The sequence below is a fragment of the Triticum dicoccoides genome, chromosome 5B, assembly GCF_002162155.2.
Source record: "Triticum dicoccoides isolate Atlit2015 ecotype Zavitan chromosome 5B, WEW_v2.0, whole genome shotgun sequence".
Classification (NCBI taxonomy): domain Eukaryota; kingdom Viridiplantae; phylum Streptophyta; class Magnoliopsida; order Poales; family Poaceae; genus Triticum; species Triticum dicoccoides.
In genome coordinates, this window is record NC_041389.1 from 545,704,672 (window position 1) to 545,712,956 (window position 8,285).

Below are 8,285 nucleotides of genomic sequence, written 5' to 3' on the forward strand. Positions count from 1 at the left end.
CCTCGACGCCAAGTGGGACGCCTGCCTCGACCTCTCCATCCGCCGCGTCGCCTACTCCTCCCTCGCCAGCGCCTTCGGGGGCCTCATCCTCTTCCGTAAGCTCCCCACCTCCGCCTCCCCCTTCCCCTCGCCGCACCGCGAGATCTGTTCGCCGCGCCTCCCATGCGTATCTCTTGATCTAGGGTCGCGCGGAAATGATGCCCGTGCTCCATCTCGATCGGTGGTGGCCGCCGTGGACACCCGCGGCTATGGTGAGCCCCTGCGCCACCGCCCTCTCTCCTCTCCTCCCCTACTCCCTCACCCATCTCTCTCCCCCGCAGACGAACCCCGCCGCCAGGAGGCCGCCATGGAGGCGAATGTGATGATGAAGCCGTTGCCCAGCAGTATTTTTAGATTAATTTTGTGTTGTTTTCTATATATTGCATTCTCACTACCATGCTTAATTATTTACAGGGCCATTAGAACATGTAACTTGAGTCATGGAAATCCGAATGTGGTTATTTATATCAGAGTAGATGCTACTGTGACATGGGCATGCACTTCACTCCAGCGAAGATGTAATCCCCAAGGTAATATCTCCTCTCTTTGATTCATTCATCTTGACTGCATATATGTGTTTCCTAAACTTTTATCTTTCATGCTTAAGTGGTATGGTCGTAAATAGATAGTAAAATCTTTAAAGGATAATTGAGTTATTGAATCTAAAGGCATATAATCAGTTCTCAACTGATGTATATATATACATTTTTTCATCCTCAAAATAATGTCAGTTACATGCCTTGTCCTACATTTGTGATGTTGCCGAGGAGGTTCAGTTCTTGCAGGCGGGGTAAAACTTGAGTCACCTACAAAATGATTTGTACCATTTGTCAGAGCAGAAGTTTTTCTAGGGTTGTGCATGTCGAGCCTGTTTGGCTATTTATGAGCAGGCTACACTATAGTCGATCAAGCCCTTGCAAGATAGTAATGCATTTTTGCATTCTAGGGTTACAATGGCGACTAATAAACAAGACGACCATGCAGGTATGAACTTTGTATTCTGGGATTGTGCTAAATTTCATGCTTCTGACTCCAGCAATGCATATTTATGTACCTTTCATTTAGCTAGAAACTTGGGATAACCGAGGGTACTTTCTCACTTTTTTCGCTCTTCTCAGATTTTAGATTGGGCGTATAGACATGCGTGTCACAGATTGAATTTGTTGTGTTGTTCAAGATTAAAATGGGGAATAGATCATTGTGCCATGTTCAAAATTAGAACTATAAGCAAGAAGGAAAATTATCAATTAGGATGTTGTGTTGTTTCTGTGTAAATATATGCCATGCTAAGTTGATGGTTAATATAGATTTTGTATGGTTTGTCTCAGATCTGATAGAGAAGAGACCCACCCCGGTGACCTCCTACAGCCATGGTCGATGGCAGCCCCGGCAAGGAGTGGCTCACGGTCACAGGAGAGAAGGATCTCCGTACCCTACAAAGCTCGCTAGAGACGGATCCATAGGAGCGCAACCAGCAGCTCAAGTAGTTTTACCCGTGCAACCATCCTGCTAATTCGCTGGACCTGAAGAATACCGACGAGTCAACGGACACAGGACGTTCCTGCAGGCTGTATGTTTCTGTTCTGTTTCTCACTGTCTTCTATTCCTAATTCAATTGCTTCTCAAATAGTTTGTGTAGACTGTATGGTTTGATTAGAAAGAAAAAATCGTTGATTTAATCATTCACCTGAAGTGATTTTGTTGCACTTTTGATGTTTTTTTCTGTATCTAAACTTCTGAATTTTGTACGAATGTGAAAGTCTTGCAGCCAAAATAAAAGTACAGGGATCGTGTGCAATTCACATGTTGTGTTGTCTTTTGCCCTGAACAACTAGAGTTAGTTGTCGCTTATTTGTTGTTTGGGCACGACAATATTTTAGGACGACCATTATGTTGGCTGGCGTCTGCTGTGCTAACCATCGGACAATTTTTTAATCTTGGTAATTTGGGAAGAGATGTCTTAGTTAGATATCAACTGCAGAAACTGTATGTTGTCAGTGTACATTCACTGTATTTATAGGACCATGCTGTTGTGAATCATGTATTAAACGAGGCGTACAATTCACATAGATATTATTTTATTTTAGAGTAATACAGAATTCTTGCTAACAAGTAGTGGGGATTGTGTATGCTTGGGCGATGATATCATTTCTTGGTCTTCCAAATAAGAACATCACGAGTCCCAGTCTATTGTGTATGCCAAGTACCATGCCACAACTCACGATGTCGCTGAAACATGTTGGTTATGCAAGCTGCTGCAGGAGCTACATCATCCACTCGCATACTGTACATTGTTTACTGAGACAACATCAACATGGAATATTTGTCTGTCAACTCAGTGAAGCACCAACGGATCAAGGACATTGAGGTTGATATTTGTATTCTACTCGAAAAAGGTGACTATATTATTAATTCTAAGCACCCCTCTTCAGTCCATCTTATATAGAAATCTCAAGCCTATGTCTATATAAGATGCACGTGCGTACATATACACTGCTTGAGCAACAACAAGTTCTATACTACATACTCCTCTCTATGCGTATGTATGCATTACAAAAAGAAGAAACTGATAATGGAATTTGTCAGTCGATTCACGGAACAGGGAGGGGTAGTTTTAACAACAAAGTGTTTTAGTTTACTCCATCCTTGATCCGGCAGCGGAACAGGGACCTGTTGTACTCCTTATAAACTATTTTAGTTTTATAATCATCTTTTATTTTTCTCCAGTTTTTTCAGCAAACACATCGAGACGTTGGAAGAAATTGACGTGGTGTAAAAGGAGCTGGCTTTACAGTCTGGCGTTAAGCACTGGGGAGGAGTTCGTTCTTTAGGTGGTGAGCTCACTTTCATTTCAGATCCTGTGGATGTTACCGTAATCATGCCTTAAGTACATGCTGGTCACGGATGTTACTTAGCTCTAGAATGACCTTAGCATGTTTTACACCAAAATGACTTAGGGCCTGTTCGGCAACTCCCTGGCTCCAGGTAATCCTAAAATCCAACTTCTGTTTTCGATCGCCAGCTTCTTCCACGAATCGAGATCGATGGAAAACCGTTCGGCTCGATCACTTCGGCTTCTCGTCGCGCTAGCAGGCCGGCCTGCCTAGGCGGGCTGGAGCCCAGTCGACTCAACAAGTAGGATGGGTGTGAAACAGGAGGAGAGAGGATGGGCTTGGCCCAGATCGAAGGGAAACATAACTAACCGGTACGTGAGGCACTTCGCAGTGGCATTCGATCATAAATAACGCCAACTCCAGGAATCCAGCTTCTGGGATCGACAAAACTGCAGCTCCAAGTTTTTGCACGTCGATGCTGGTTCGATCTGGGAAGCCAGCTTCTTGGAGCTGGGCCGTTCGGGCCAGCTTTGCTCGCGGATTCGTGGAAGCTAGGAGCTGGCGACTTACCAAACAGGCCCTTAGTATGCTTAGCTAGCTCAAAAATGACATAATAACCATACTTAGCTCCAAAATGACCTATTTTACAAATATAAGTTGCATCATAATAATCTTCACATTTTAGTTGCATCATAATAATCTTCTTCTTCTTCTAGTCTTCTTCTTCTAACTTTCTTCTTTCCCATTTTATAGATTTGCTTAAGATCACGGAAGCTTGGGTTGATGGAGTGCTTGTATTTAGTTTTTGTTTTGACCTTGTGAAACTTGCTACCTATGGATGAAACTGTGTAATATTGATGAAACTATGTATATGTACGGATGAAACTTGCTACTATTGGTAACATGTGTTGGATACATATGTGTCCATGACTATTGGTAATATGTGTTGAATATGCTATATTGGTCATATAAATATATTTGTGTTAAGAGGCTTTGCCATCTGCCAGCAGATGGCAAAGCCACATGCTCTTTGCCAATACCAGCAGATGGCAAAGAAGCCTTTACCGGCAGGGTTTCAGACGAACTGTTTGCCATCTGCTGGCAGATGGCAAAGCCTTTGCCATCCGCCGACCATGCCTTTGCCATCTGCCATGGCAGATGGCAAAGTGCCAGATTCCAGTAGTGTTCCCGCATTGCCAGCTCAGCTTCTTCCCCCATTGTTGTACCATTGTATTCAGGGGACCCATGGCCAAGATAGATGTCATCCTCCTCTTCTTCTTCATTGTCTTCCATCATAACCCCTCTTTCTCCGTGCTTGGTCCAAACATTATAGAGGGGCATGAAACCGGACTCAAACATGTGGACGTGAATGGTTCTTGACTTAGAGTAATTCCGATCATTCTTACAGCCAACACATGGACAAGACATAAAACCATCTACCCGCTTGTTTGCTGCGACGCCCCTAATTCGACCGTACACTAATCATACACGCAAATGTGTACGATCAAGATCAGGGACTCACGGGAAGATATCACAACACAACTCTAGACACAAATCAAAATAATACAAGCTTTATATTGCCAGGGGCCTCGAGGACTCAAATACAAGCTCGATACACAAGAGTCAGCGGAAGCAACAATATCTGAGTACAGACATAAGTTAAAGAAGGATGCCTTAAGAAGGCTAGCACAAAAGCAAAAAACGATCGAAGAGGCAAGGCCTCCTGCCTGGGACCTCCTAACTACTCCTGGTCGTCGCCCGATCTTCACGTAGTAGCATCCATCGGCGGTGGCATCTGGCTCCAAGGATCCACCATCTGGTTTCATCAACCGGAGATAAGAAAGAAGGGGGGAAAAGGGGTAGCAAAGCAACCGTGAGTACTCATCCAAAGTACTCGCAAGCATCAATGCACTGGTATCAAATGGAAGGTTTATATCTGTGGACTGAACTGCAGAATGCCAGAATAGAGGGGAAGGCCTAGCCTATCGAAGACTAGCATCTTCACGCAGCTCCAAGCATCTTGCAGCATGTAGAAGAGTAAAGATATAGCAGTTTAATATTTAACAAGCATGTTGTAACATCAACGCCCAGAGATCCTTCCTCGACTCCCTGCGAGAAAGCAATCCCGGAGCCACATATCCATCACATATCTCAAGTATCCATTTATAGTTATATAAGATCAGGATATAAGTCTGAACGTCCATTACCGCGGACACAGTATTCGAATATATATCTTCCCTGCAGGGGTGCACAACGTTACCCAACACGCTCGATCACTCTGGCCGGACACACCTTTCGCGGCTCAATGCCCACCCTCGGAAGATCAACACGTCGCAACCCTACCTAGGTTCAGCAGAGAGGTCCCCGCCGGTCTACATCCTAAGCACTCCGGGGTCTTGGGTCCATCGCCCGCAGCACTCCGGATCATTGTGTGCAGGATGGATACCAGCACCGCCTCGGATGGCCAGCACAATCCGACCGTGCCACAATGCTGAACTGGACGTCTGACAAAGCTTCGGCAGATACTGCGACGTCGAGGCCCATATCTATTCTCGTGTGGTGGTTAGTGCGTAAAGGCCAGAGGCCAACTCAGAACAAATACCTGAACCTGTTAGTGCATTGGGGGCTCGCGGAAACGAGCAGAGACTCACGATAAGGTGACCCCGTCGCCCCGTCTCATGGACTTACGGCAAGGGCCCAAACTGCCCGGCCGTGCCATGTGGAAAACTCGCGGGTGCTCTACGGGCCCGCCCGACTTTCACATCAACTCGCGGGTACCCCTCAGGGCCGACCCGACTTCAACAATGGTCTCAAGTAAAGTCAAGGCAACCGTGTATCCAGACATCAAGGGGAAAACCCGAGGAATCACCCCCGGTGGATTCCGCTCAATGTAATCATCAAGGTGAACGTAGGAGGGACCATCCTCGAGGTTCACACTTGAGGTGTTGAACGACAGAGCCGTATCGGGAATGGTGAAAGAGGAAATCACCCTCGATGACCACGACCGAATAGCTACACTACAGAATTACCATCAGGAGTGCGTTATGAGGGATCACCCTCGGCACTCGATAGTAGCTTTGCAGAGTCGAGCAACAAAAGGGGCGTGATGTGATGTGAGGTGTCGGGCTCTGGTCATCGATCACGTCGATCGAGGTATCAAAGATGAAGCAGGGGCAACAAGGACAAGTGGGGATCACTGATGGATCACTAACCAACATATACTAAGCAGTTTTGGATAAGCAGGTAGGTAACAATAGCAGGTACAAAAGCAGGCTATGCATCAGAATAGGAGCAAACAATAACAGTAGCAAAATCTAATGCAAACATGAGAGTATGGAATGGGCGATATCGGGATGAGCAAAGGGGTGTGGGCCTCATTGCCTGGAAGCTCCGCTGAAAGGGAAGAAGGGGCGTCGGTGACGTAGTCGATCACAGGGACATCAGCGACGGTCTCGGGGTCTACCGGAGAGAAGAGGCGGAAGAAACAGTAAATACACGCAAAAATATGCATAACAAGACAATAAGCGGGGCTAGAAGTGTTCTAGCGCAGTGCTAGGCGATACTGGCGAAGGGGGGAAACATCCGGGAAAGTTTCCCGGTTCCGGACGTCTGTCAGGCAGATGAACCGGAGGGGAAAAGTTTAATGTTTCCTATGCTAGGGATCTGTGGCGGACGAACGGACCACGTATTCGGATTCGTCTCGTTGTTCTGAGCAACTTTCATGTATAAAACTTTTTCATCCGAGTTACGGATTATTTTATATGCTTTTCCAAAGTTTAAAACAATTTCTGGACTTATCTAAATTAACAGAAAAGGAATTATGACATCAGCATGACTAGAGGATGACATCAGCAGTCAACTGGTCGGCTGACCAGGTCAAACTGACCAGTGGGTCCCACCTATCATAGACAGTGGACTAAGAGAAGTTTAAATTTAACTAAACTGAGGCTAATTAGAAGCTGGGCCCCACACCTTAGTGACTGATTAAGTTTAACTAATAAAGTTTATTTTTAAAAACATTTGACTAACCTAATTAGGGGTGTGGGCCCCATTAGTCAGTGGCTGGGGAATAGTACCCTGCGTTGACCGTGGTCAACGCAGTCAAACAGAGGCGCATGGGCCCACTGTCAGCGGCACTGGGCGGGATCCACCGGCGCCAGGTCAGCGTGGCGGCCGGAGCAACACGGGCGGCCATTTCCAGCGGCGGCGCGGCTCGGGATCCACCGGAAAATGGCCACATGCCATCATTTTGGACGTGGATGGCCGCGTTCGAACGCGCACGAGACGGTGCACCTAGTGGTGGCACTACCATGACCGGAGATGGACTAGAATGACGGCGGCGAGCAGCGGGGCGGACGCCGGAGTTCAGCCGTTGTTGGGTTTGGAGTTATGGTGCGCTAAACGAGCAACACGAGGCGTCTACACCATGCGGCGAATGCAATGGGGGCACGCACGGGACCAAAAGGTCACCGTGGCCATGCCGGCAACGAGCTCGCGCGACAGTGGTTTCGGGCGTAGCGGTAGGGGGAGCTAGAGGGCTCGCAAGAGGGATTAGAGAGATGGGAGAGGAATAGGGGCTCACCTTGCGGCACGCACGGTGGCCCTCGGAGGTTTAGTAGCAGTAGAGACGGCGCCGGGGACGAAGAAGGGCGGCGACGACCGGAGACTTGGGCGAAAGGGATCCGGCGCTTCGGTGCTCCCCAGCTCCAGCTGAGGCCACTGGTCGATGGAGAGGACGATGGCGGAGCTCCCCGACAGGTTGGCGGAGCGAGGCGATGGCGGTGGCCGCGGTGGCGATGCAGCATGTCGACGGCGGAGCAGAGAAGGAAGGAGTCAAGGCGGGCGCTCCAGCGTCCCCCAGCATGGTCCAGTGGCACCGGACGAAGTGGACGACGGTGCTGGAGGTCCAAGACAGGCCGGCGAGGCCGGAGGGGCCTGGTGGCCGCGGGATCGACCGGCGCACGGCGACGGTGGCGCTCGAGAGGAGTGAGCATGTGAGGAAGAGGGGAAAGTGGATCTGGGGGAGGAGAGGTGCAAGTGGGAGAGGGGAGTGGGGAGGGAGCCCGAGGCGTCAGGGCTGCCCTTATCCCCTCGCCGGCAACGTGGCAGCGCGGGGCACCACGCCGAGTCCGGTGGGAAAGAGCTGGGGGGGGGGCTCGGTCGCGTGAACAGAGAGAAGGAGAGGGATGACCAGGGAGTGGGAGTGGGCCAGTCTAGCTGGGTCGGCTGGCTGGGTGGGCCGAAGCCCAAGTGGGGCAGGGGCTTTCTTTTTTTCCCTTTTGCCTTTCTTTTACCGTTTTTCTTTTTTTCAATAGCTTTTGCATTTTCTTTTAGCCACAATTGACTTTGCAAAAATATGCCACTGGCCAAAACAATTTCAAGGAATTATTGGGCACTGCTACAAAAAGATTG

The 8,285-nt window shown here is 48.5% G+C and overlaps 2 long non-coding RNA genes across 2 annotated transcripts; both read left to right on the top strand.

The window, feature by feature from the left end:
* The first annotated feature begins 891 nt into the window (after positions 1–891).
* On the top strand, positions 892–1,427 carry LOC119306845. The gene is made up of 2 exons (XR_005149056.1): positions 892–1,023; positions 1,368–1,427. It is a non-coding gene; the product is annotated as an uncharacterized LOC119306845 (long non-coding RNA).
* Positions 1,428–1,495: 68 nt separating this feature from the next.
* On the top strand, positions 1,496–2,867 carry LOC119306085. The gene is made up of 3 exons (XR_005148849.1): positions 1,496–1,609; positions 2,292–2,435; positions 2,767–2,867. It is a non-coding gene; the product is annotated as an uncharacterized LOC119306085 (long non-coding RNA).
* The last annotated feature ends 5,418 nt before the right edge of the window (positions 2,868–8,285 follow it).